Below are 10475 nucleotides of genomic sequence, written 5' to 3' on the forward strand. Positions count from 1 at the left end.
TTAGTAATGTTTCTGTGCCAGGGAATGCCAAGGGGCTTTGCAGGATATCCCAGTGACAGAGGCTACCTCCCCAAGTTCAGGGAAGTTATTCCTCGGACTTCCCCGAATAGGGAACACCTGTGACTGAAGAGAGCTGCGTGGAATTGTCTCTCGTGCTCCCCCACGCACTGACAATGGTTCCGGATTCCTGAGCGTGGGGAGGTTCCACTAACGGTCGACAGGGCGTGAGTTCTAACGGAAAGCCTAAGCTCGTCTCCCCTGAGGGTTTTCCTAATGTCTCTGTGCCAGGGAATGCTAGGGGGGTTTGCAGGTTATCCAAGTGTCAGAGACTGCCTCCCCAAGGTCAGGGAAGATATTTCACGGACTTGGCCGGACAGGGAACACCTGTGACTGAAGAGAGCTGCGTGGATTTGTCTCTCGTGCTCCCCCACGCACTGACAATGGTTCCGGAATCCTGAGCGTGGGGAGGTACCACCAATTGTCGGCAGCGCGTGGGTTCTAACGGAAAGCCTAAGCTCGTCTCCCCTGAGGGTTTTCCTAATGTCCCTGTGCCAGGAAATCTTAGGGGGCTTTGCAGGATATCCCAGTGACAGAGGCTGCCTCCCCAAGGTCAGGGAAGGTATTTCTCGGACTTCCCCGAACACGGACCACCTGTGACTGAAGAGAGCTGCGTGGAGTTGTCTCTCGAGCTCCCCCACGCACTGACAATGGTTCCGGAATCCTGAGGGTGGGGAGGTGACACCAACGGTCGGCAGCGCGTGGGTTGTAACGGAAAGCCTAAGCTTGTCTCCCCTGAGGATTTTCCTAATGTCTCTGTGCCAGGGAATGCTAGGGGAGTTTGCAGGATATCCCAGTGACAGAGGCTGCCTCCACAAGGTCAGGGAAGGTATTTCTCGGACTTCCCCGAACAGGGAACACCTCTGACTGAAGAGAGCTGCGTGGAGTTGTCTCTCGAGCTCCCCCACGCACTGACAATGATTCCGGAATCCTGAGCGTGGGAAGGTTCCACCAACGGTCTGCAGAGCGTGGGTTCTAACGGAAAGCCTAAGCTCGTCTCCCCTGGTGGTTTTCCTAATGTCTCTATGCCAGGGAATGCTAGGGGGGTTTGCAGGTTATCCCAGTGTCAGAGGCTGCCTCCCCAAGGTCAGGGAAGTTATTTCTCGGACTTCCCCGAACAGGGAACACCTGTGACTGAAGAGAGCTCCGTTTAGTTGTCTCTCGAGCTCCCCCACGCTCTGACAATGGTTCCGGAATCCTGAGCGTAGGGAGGTTCCACCAACGGTCATCAGCGCGTGGGTTCAACCGGAAAGCCTAAGCTCGTCTCCCCTGAGGGTTTTCCGAATATCTCTGTGCCAGGGAACGCTAGGGGTGTTTGCAGGATATCCCAGTGACAGAGGCTGCCTCCCCAAGTTCAGGGAAATTATTTCTCGGACTTCCCCAAAAAGGGAACACCTGTGACTGAAGAGAGCTGCGTGGAGTTTTCTCTCGAGCTCCCCCACGCACTGACAATGCTTCCGAATCCTGAGCGTGGGGAGGTTCCACCAACGGTCGGCAGCGCTTGGGTTCTAACGGAAAGCCTAAGCTCGTGTCCCCTGAGTGTTTTCCTAATGTCTCTGTGCCAGGGAATGCTAGGGGGGTTTGCAGGATATCCCAGTGACAGAGGCTGCCTCCCCAAGGTCAGGGAATGTATTTCTCGGACTTCCCCGAACAGGGAACACCTGTGACTGAAGAGAGCTACGTGGAGTTGTCTCTCAAGCTCCCCACGCAATGACATTGGTTCCGGAATCCTGAGCGTGGGGAGGTTCCACCAATGGTCGGGAGCGCGTTGGTTCTAACGGAAAGCCTAAGCTCGTCTCCCCTGAGGGTTTTCCTAATGTCTCTGTGCCAGGGAATGCTAGGGGTGTTTGCAGGATATCCCAGTGACAGAGGCTGCCTCCCCAAAGTCAGTGAAGGTATTTCTCGGTCTTCCCCGAGCAGGGAACACCTGTGACTGAAGAGAGATGCGTGGAGTTGTCTCTCGAGCTTCTGCACGCACTGACAATTTTTCCGGAATCCTGAGCGTGGGGAGGTTCCACCAACGGTCGACAGCGCGTGGGTTCGAACGGAAAGCCTAAGATTTTCTCCCCTGAGGGTTTTCCTAATGTCTCTGTGCCAGGGAATGCTAGGGGGGTTTCCAGGATATCCCAGTGACAGAGGCTGCCTCCCCAAGGTCAGGGAAGGTATTTCTCGGAGTTCCCCGAACAGGGAACACCTGTGACTGAAGTTAGCTGCGTGGAGTTGTCTCTCGAGCTCCCCCACGCACTGACAATGTTTCCGGAATCCTGAGCGTGGGGAGGTTCCACCAACGGTCGGCAGAGCGTGGGTTCTAACAGAAAGCCTAAGCTCGTCTCCACTGAGGGTTTTCCTAATGTCTCTGTGCCAGGGAATGCTAGGGGTGTTTGCAGGATATTCCAGTGACAGAGGCTGCCTCCCCAAGGTCAGGGAAGGTATTTCACGGACTTCCCCGAACAGGGAACTCCTGTGACTGAAGAGAGCTGCGTGGAGTTTTCTCTCGAGCTCCCCCACGCACTGACAATGGTTCCGGAATTCTGAGCGTGGGGAGGTTCCACCAACGGTCGGCAGCGCGTGGGTTCTAACAGAATGCCTAAGCTCAACTCCCCTGAGGGTTTTCCTAATGTCTCTGTGCCAGGGAACGCTAGGGGGGTTTGCAGGATATCCCAGTGAGAGAGGCTGCCTCCCCAAGTTCAGGGAAGGTATTTCTCGGACTTCCCCGAACAGGGAACACCTGTGACTGAAGAGAGCTGCGTGGAGTTTTCTCTCGAGCTCCCCCACGAACTGACAATGGTTCCGGAATCCTGAGCGTGGGGAGGTTCCACCAACGGTCGTCAGCGCTTGGGTTCTAACGGAAAGCCTAAGCTCGTGTCCCCTGAGGGTTTTCCTAATGTCTCTGTGCCAGGGAATGCTAGGGGTGTTTGCAGGATATCCCAGTGAAAGAGGCTGCCTCCCCCAGTTGAGGGAATTTATTTCTCGGACTTCCCCGAACAGGGAACACCTGTGACTGAAGAGAGGGGCGTGGAGTTCACTCTCGTGCTCCCCCACGCACTGACAATGGTTCCGGAATCCTGAGCGTGGGGAGGTTCCACCAAAGGTCGGCAGCGCGTGGGTTCTAACGGAAAGCCTAAGCTCGTCTCCCCTGGGGGTTTTCCTAATGTCTCTGTGCCAGGGAATGCTAGGGGGGTTTGCAGGATATCCCAGTGAAAGAGGCTGCCTCCCCAAGGTCAGGGAATGTATTTCTCGGACTTCCCCGAACAGGGAACACCTGTGACTGAAGAGAGCTCCGTTTAGTTGTCTCTCGAGCTCCCCCACGCACTGACAATGGTTCCGGAATCCTGAGCGTGGGGAGGTTCCACCAACGGTCATCAACGCGTGGGTTCTAACGGAAAGCCTAAGCTCGTCTCCCCTGAGGGTTTTCCTAATGTCTCTGTGCCAGGGAATGCAAGGGGGGATTGCAGGATATCCCAGTGACAGAGACTGCCTCCCAAAGGTCAGGGAAGGTATTTCTCGGACTTCCCCGAACAGGGAACACCTGTGACTGAAGAGAGCTGTGTGGAGTTGTCTCTCGACCTCCCCCACGCACTGAAAATGTTTCCGGAATCCTGAGCGTGGGGAGGTTCCACCAACGGTCTGCAGCGCGTGGGTTCTAACAGAAAGCCTAAGCTCGTCTCCACTGAGGTTTTTCCTAATGACTCTGTGCCAGGGAATGCTAGGGGTGTTTGTAGGATATCCCAGTGACAGAGGCTGCCTCCCCAAGGTCAGTGAAGTTATTTCACGGACTTCCCCGAACAGGGAAATCCTGTGACTGAAGAGAGCTGCGTGGAGTTGTCTCTCGAGCTCCCCCACGCACTGACAATGGTTCCGGAATCCTGAGCGTGGGGAGGTTCCACCAACGGTCGGCAGCGCTTGGGTTCTTACGGAAAGCCTAAGCTCGTCTCCCCTGAGGGTTTTCCTAATGTCTCTGTGCAGGGAATGCTAGGGGTGTTTTCAGGATATCCCAGTGACAGAGGCTGCCTCCACAAGGTCAGGGAATGTATTTATCGGACTTCCCCGAACAAGGAACACCTGTGAATGAAGAGAGCTGCGTGGAGTTGTCTCTCGAACTCCCCCACGCACTGACAATGGTTCCGGAATCCTGAGCGTGGGGAGGTTCCACCAACGGTCGGCAGCGCTTGGGTTCTAACGGAAAGCCTAAGCTCGTCTCCCCTGAGGGTTTTCTCAATGTCTCTGTGCCAGGGAATGCTAGGGGTGTTTGCAGGATATCCCAGTGACAGAGGCTTCCTCCCCAAGGTCAGGGAAGGAATTTCTCGGACATCCCAGAGCAGGGAACACCTGTGACTGAAGAGAGCTGCGTGGAGTTGTCTCTCGAGCTCCCCCATGCACTGACAATCGTTCCGGAATCCTGAGCGTGGGGAGGTTCCACCAACGGTCGGCAGCGCGTGGGTTCTAACAGAAAGCCTAAGCTCGTGTCCCCTGAGGGTTTTCCTAATGTCTCTGTGCCAGGGAATGCTAGGGGGGTTTGCAGGATATCCCAGTGACAGAGGCTGCCTCCCCAAGTTCAGGGAAGGTATTTCTCGGACTTCCCCGAACAGGGAACTCCTGTGACTGAAGAGAGCTTCGTGGAGTTGTCTCTCGAGCTCCCCCACGCACTGACAATTGTTCCGGAATCCTGAGCGTGGGGAGGTTCCACCAACGGTCGGCAGCGCGTGGGTTCTAACAGAATGCATAAGCTCGTCTCCCCTGAGGGTTTTCCTAATGTCTCTGTGCCAGGGAACGCTAGGGGGGTTTGCAGGATATCCCAGTGACAGAGGCTGCCTCCCCAAGGTCAGGGAAGGTATTTCTCGGACTTCCCCGAACAGGGAACACCTGTGACTGAAGAGAGCTGCGTGGAGTTGTCTCTCGAGCTCCCCCACGCACTGACAATCGTTCCGGAATCCTGAGCGTGGGGAGGTTCCACCAAAGGTCGGCAGCGCTTGGGTTCTAACGGAAAGCCTTAGCTCGTCTCCCCTGAGGGTTTTCCTAATGTCTCTGTGCCAGGGAATGCTAGGGGGGTTTGCAGGATATCCCAGTGACAGAGGCTGCCTCCCCAAGGTCAGGGAATGTATTTCTCGGACTTCCCCGAACAGGGAAACCCTGTGACTGAAGAGAGCTTCGTGGAGTTGTCTCTCGAGCTCCCCACGCACTGACATTGGTTCCGGAATCCTGAGCGTGGGGAGGTTCCACCAATGGTCGGCAGCGCTTTGGTTCTAACGGAAAGCCTAAGCTCGTCTCCCCTGAGGGTTTTCCTAATATCTCTGTGCCATGGAATGCTAGAGGGGTTTGCAGGATATCCCAGTGACAGAGGCTGCATCCCCAAGATCAGGGAAGGTATTTCTCGGACTTCCCCGAACAGGGAACACCTGTGACTGAAGAGAGCTGCGTGGAGTTGTCTCTCGTGCTCCCCCACGCACTGACATTGATTCCGGAATACTGAGCGTGGGGAGGTTCCACCAACGGTCGGCAGCGCTTGGGTTCTAACGGAAAGCCTAAGCTCGTCTCCCCTGGTGGTTTTCCTAATGTCTCTATGCCAGGGAATGCTAGGGGGGTTTGCAGGTTATCCCAGTGTCAGAGGCTGCCTCCCCAAGGTCAGGGAAGTTATTTCTCGGACTTCCCCGAACAGGGAACACCTGTGACTGAAGAGAGCTCCGTTTAGTTGTCTCTCGAGCTCCCCCACGCTCTGACAATGGTTCCGGAATCCTGAGCGTAGGGAGGTTCCACCAACGGTCATCAGCGCGTGGGTTCAACCGGAAAGCCTAAGCTCGTCTCCCCTGAGGGTTTTCCGAATATCTCTGTGCCAGGGAACGCTAGGGGTGTTTGCAGGATATCCCAGTGACAGAGGCTGCCTCCCCAAGTTCAGGGAAATTATTTCTCGGACTTCCCCAAAAAGGGAACACCTGTGACTGAAGAGAGCTGCGTGGAGTTTTCTCTCGAGCTCCCCCACGCACTGACAATGCTTCCGAATCCTGAGCGTGGGGAGGTTCCACCAACGGTCGGCAGCGCTTGGGTTCTAACGGAAAGCCTAAGCTCGTGTCCCCTGAGTGTTTTCCTAATGTCTCTGTGCCAGGGAATGCTAGGGGGGTTTGCAGGATATCCCAGTGACAGAGGCTGCCTCCCCAAGGTCAGGGAATGTATTTCTCGGACTTCCCCGAACAGGGAACACCTGTGACTGAAGAGAGCTACGTGGAGTTGTCTCTCAAGCTCCCCACGCAATGACATTGGTTCCGGAATCCTGAGCGTGGGGAGGTTCCACCAATGGTCGGGAGCGCGTTGGTTCTAACGGAAAGCCTAAGCTCGTCTCCCCTGAGGGTTTTCCTAATGTCTCTGTGCCAGGGAATGCTAGGGGTGTTTGCAGGATATCCCAGTGACAGAGGCTGCCTCCCCAAAGTCAGTGAAGGTATTTCTCGGTCTTCCCCGAGCAGGGAACACCTGTGACTGAAGAGAGATGCGTGGAGTTGTCTCTCGAGCTTCTGCACGCACTGACAATTTTTCCGGAATCCTGAGCGTGGGGAGGTTCCACCAACGGTCGACAGCGCGTGGGTTCGAACGGAAAGCCTAAGATTTTCTCCCCTGAGGGTTTTCCTAATGTCTCTGTGCCAGGGAATGCTAGGGGGGTTTCCAGGATATCCCAGTGACAGAGGCTGCCTCCCCAAGGTCAGGGAAGGTATTTCTCGGAGTTCCCCGAACAGGGAACACCTGTGACTGAAGATAGCTGCGTGGAGTTGTCTCTCGAGCTCCCCCACGCACTGACAATGTTTCCGGAATCCTGAGCGTGGGGAGGTTCCACCAACGGTCGGCAGAGCGTGGGTTCTAACAGAAAGCCTAAGCTCGTCTCCACTGAGGGTTTTCCTAATGTCTCTGTGCCAGGGAATGCTAGGGGTGTTTGCAGGATATTCCAGTGACAGAGGCTGCCTCCCCAAGGTCAGGGAAGGTATTTCACGGACTTCCCCGAACAGGGAACTCCTGTGACTGAAGAGAGCTGCGTGGAGTTTTCTCTCGAGCTCCCCCACGCACTGACAATGGTTCCGGAATTCTGAGCGTGGGGAGGTTCCACCAACGGTCGGCAGCGCGTGGGTTCTAACAGAATGCCTAAGCTCAACTCCCCTGAGGGTTTTCCTAATGTCTCTGTGCCAGGGAACGCTAGGGGGGTTTGCAGGATATCCCAGTGAGAGAGGCTGCCTCCCCAAGTTCAGGGAAGGTATTTCTCGGACTTCCCCGAACAGGGAACACCTGTGACTGAAGAGAGCTGCGTGGAGTTTTCTCTCGAGCTCCCCCACGAACTGACAATGGTTCCGGAATCCTGAGCGTGGGGAGGTTCCACCAACGGTCGTCAGCGCTTGGGTTCTAACGGAAAGCCTAAGCTCGTGTCCCCTGAGGGTTTTCCTAATGTCTCTGTGCCAGGGAATGCTAGGGGTGTTTGCAGGATATCCCAGTGAAAGAGGCTGCCTCCCCCAGTTGAGGGAATTTATTTCTCGGACTTCCCCGAACAGGGAACACCTGTGACTGAAGAGAGGGGCGTGGAGTTCACTCTCGTGCTCCCCCACGCACTGACAATGGTTCCGGAATCCTGAGCGTGGGGAGGTTCCACCAAAGGTCGGCAGCGCGTGGGTTCTAACGGAAAGCCTAAGCTCGTCTCCCCTGGGGGTTTTCCTAATGTCTCTGTGCCAGGGAATGCTAGGGGGGTTTGCAGGATATCCCAGTGAAAGAGGCTGCCTCCCCAAGGTCAGGGAATGTATTTCTCGGACTTCCCCGAACAGGGAACACCTGTGACTGAAGAGAGCTCCGTTTAGTTGTCTCTCGAGCTCCCCCACGCACTGACAATGGTTCCGGAATCCTGAGCGTGGGGAGGTTCCACCAACGGTCATCAACGCGTGGGTTCTAACGGAAAGCCTAAGCTCGTCTCCCCTGAGGGTTTTCCTAATGTCTCTGTGCCAGGGAATGCAAGGGGGGATTGCAGGATATCCCAGTGACAGAGACTGCCTCCCAAAGGTCAGGGAAGGTATTTCTCGGACTTCCCCGAACAGGGAACACCTGTGACTGAAGAGAGCTGTGTGGAGTTGTCTCTCGACCTCCCCCACGCACTGAAAATGTTTCCGGAATCCTGAGCGTGGGGAGGTTCCACCAACGGTCTGCAGCGCGTGGGTTCTAACAGAAAGCCTAAGCTCGTCTCCACTGAGGTTTTTCCTAATGACTCTGTGCCAGGGAATGCTAGGGGTGTTTGTAGGATATCCCAGTGACAGAGGCTGCCTCCCCAAGGTCAGTGAAGTTATTTCACGGACTTCCCCGAACAGGGAAATCCTGTGACTGAAGAGAGCTGCGTGGAGTTGTCTCTCGAGCTCCCCCACGCACTGACAATGGTTCCGGAATCCTGAGCGTGGGGAGGTTCCACCAACGGTCGGCAGCGCTTGGGTTCTTACGGAAAGCCTAAGCTCGTCTCCCCTGAGGGTTTTCCTAATGTCTCTGTGCAGGGAATGCTAGGGGTGTTTTCAGGATATCCCAGTGACAGAGGCTGCCTCCACAAGGTCAGGGAATGTATTTATCGGACTTCCCCGAACAAGGAACACCTGTGAATGAAGAGAGCTGCGTGGAGTTGTCTCTCGAACTCCCCCACGCACTGACAATGGTTCCGGAATCCTGAGCGTGGGGAGGTTCCACCAACGGTCGGCAGCGCTTGGGTTCTAACGGAAAGCCTAAGCTCGTCTCCCCTGAGGGTTTTCTCAATGTCTCTGTGCCAGGGAATGCTAGGGGTGTTTGCAGGATATCCCAGTGACAGAGGCTTCCTCCCCAAGGTCAGGGAAGGAATTTCTCGGACATCCCAGAGCAGGGAACACCTGTGACTGAAGAGAGCTGCGTGGAGTTGTCTCTCGAGCTCCCCCATGCACTGACAATCGTTCCGGAATCCTGAGCGTGGGGAGGTTCCACCAACGGTCGGCAGCGCGTGGGTTCTAACAGAAAGCCTAAGCTCGTGTCCCCTGAGGGTTTTCCTAATGTCTCTGTGCCAGGGAATGCTAGGGGGGTTTGCAGGATATCCCAGTGACAGAGGCTGCCTCCCCAAGTTCAGGGAAGGTATTTCTCGGACTTCCCCGAACAGGGAACTCCTGTGACTGAAGAGAGCTTCGTGGAGTTGTCTCTCGAGCTCCCCCACGCACTGACAATTGTTCCGGAATCCTGAGCGTGGGGAGGTTCCACCAACGGTCGGCAGCGCGTGGGTTCTAACAGAATGCATAAGCTCGTCTCCCCTGAGGGTTTTCCTAATGTCTCTGTGCCAGGGAACGCTAGGGGGGTTTGCAGGATATCCCAGTGACAGAGGCTGCCTCCCCAAGGTCAGGGAAGGTATTTCTCGGACTTCCCCGAACAGGGAACACCTGTGACTGAAGAGAGCTGCGTGGAGTTGTCTCTCGAGCTCCCCCACGCACTGACAATCGTTCCGGAATCCTGAGCGTGGGGAGGTTCCACCAAAGGTCGGCAGCGCTTGGGTTCTAACGGAAAGCCTTAGCTCGTCTCCCCTGAGGGTTTTCCTAATGTCTCTGTGCCAGGGAATGCTAGGGGGGTTTGCAGGATATCCCAGTGACAGAGGCTGCCTCCCCAAGGTCAGGGAATGTATTTCTCGGACTTCCCCGAACAGGGAAACCCTGTGACTGAAGAGAGCTTCGTGGAGTTGTCTCTCGAGCTCCCCACGCACTGACATTGGTTCCGGAATCCTGAGCGTGGGGAGGTTCCACCAATGGTCGGCAGCGCTTTGGTTCTAACGGAAAGCCTAAGCTCGTCTCCCCTGAGGGTTTTCCTAATATCTCTGTGCCATGGAATGCTAGGGGGGTTTGCAGGATATCCCAGTGACAGAGGCTGCATCCCCAAGATCAGGGAAGGTATTTCTCGGACTTCCCCGAACAGGGAACACCTGTGACTGAAGAGAGCTGCGTGGAGTTGTCTCTCGTGCTCCCCCACGCACTGACATTGATTCCGGAATACTGAGCGTGGGGAGGTTCCACCAACGGTCGGCAGCGCTTGGGTTCTAACGGAAAGCCTAAGCTCGTCTCCCCTGAGGGTGTTCCTAATGTCTCTGAGCCAGGGAATGCTAGGGGTGTTTGCAGGATATCCCAGTGACAGAGGCTGCCTCCCCAAGTTGAGGGAAGTTATTTCTCGGACTTCCCCGTACAGGGAACACCTGTGACTGAAGAGAGCTCCGTTTAGTTGTCTCTCGAGCTCCCTCACGCACTGACAATTGTTCCGGAATCCTGAGCGTGGGGAGGTTCCACCAACGGTCATCACCGCGTGGGTTCAAACGGAAAGCCTAAGCTCGTTCCCCTGAGGGTTTTCCTAATATCTCTGTGCCAGGGAACGCTAGGGGGGTTTGCAGGATATCCCAGTGACAGAGGCTGTCTCCC

Source organism: Vicugna pacos, unplaced genomic scaffold, assembly GCF_048564905.1.
Source record: "Vicugna pacos unplaced genomic scaffold, VicPac4 SAC-SAT, whole genome shotgun sequence".
Classification (NCBI taxonomy): domain Eukaryota; kingdom Metazoa; phylum Chordata; class Mammalia; order Artiodactyla; family Camelidae; genus Vicugna; species Vicugna pacos.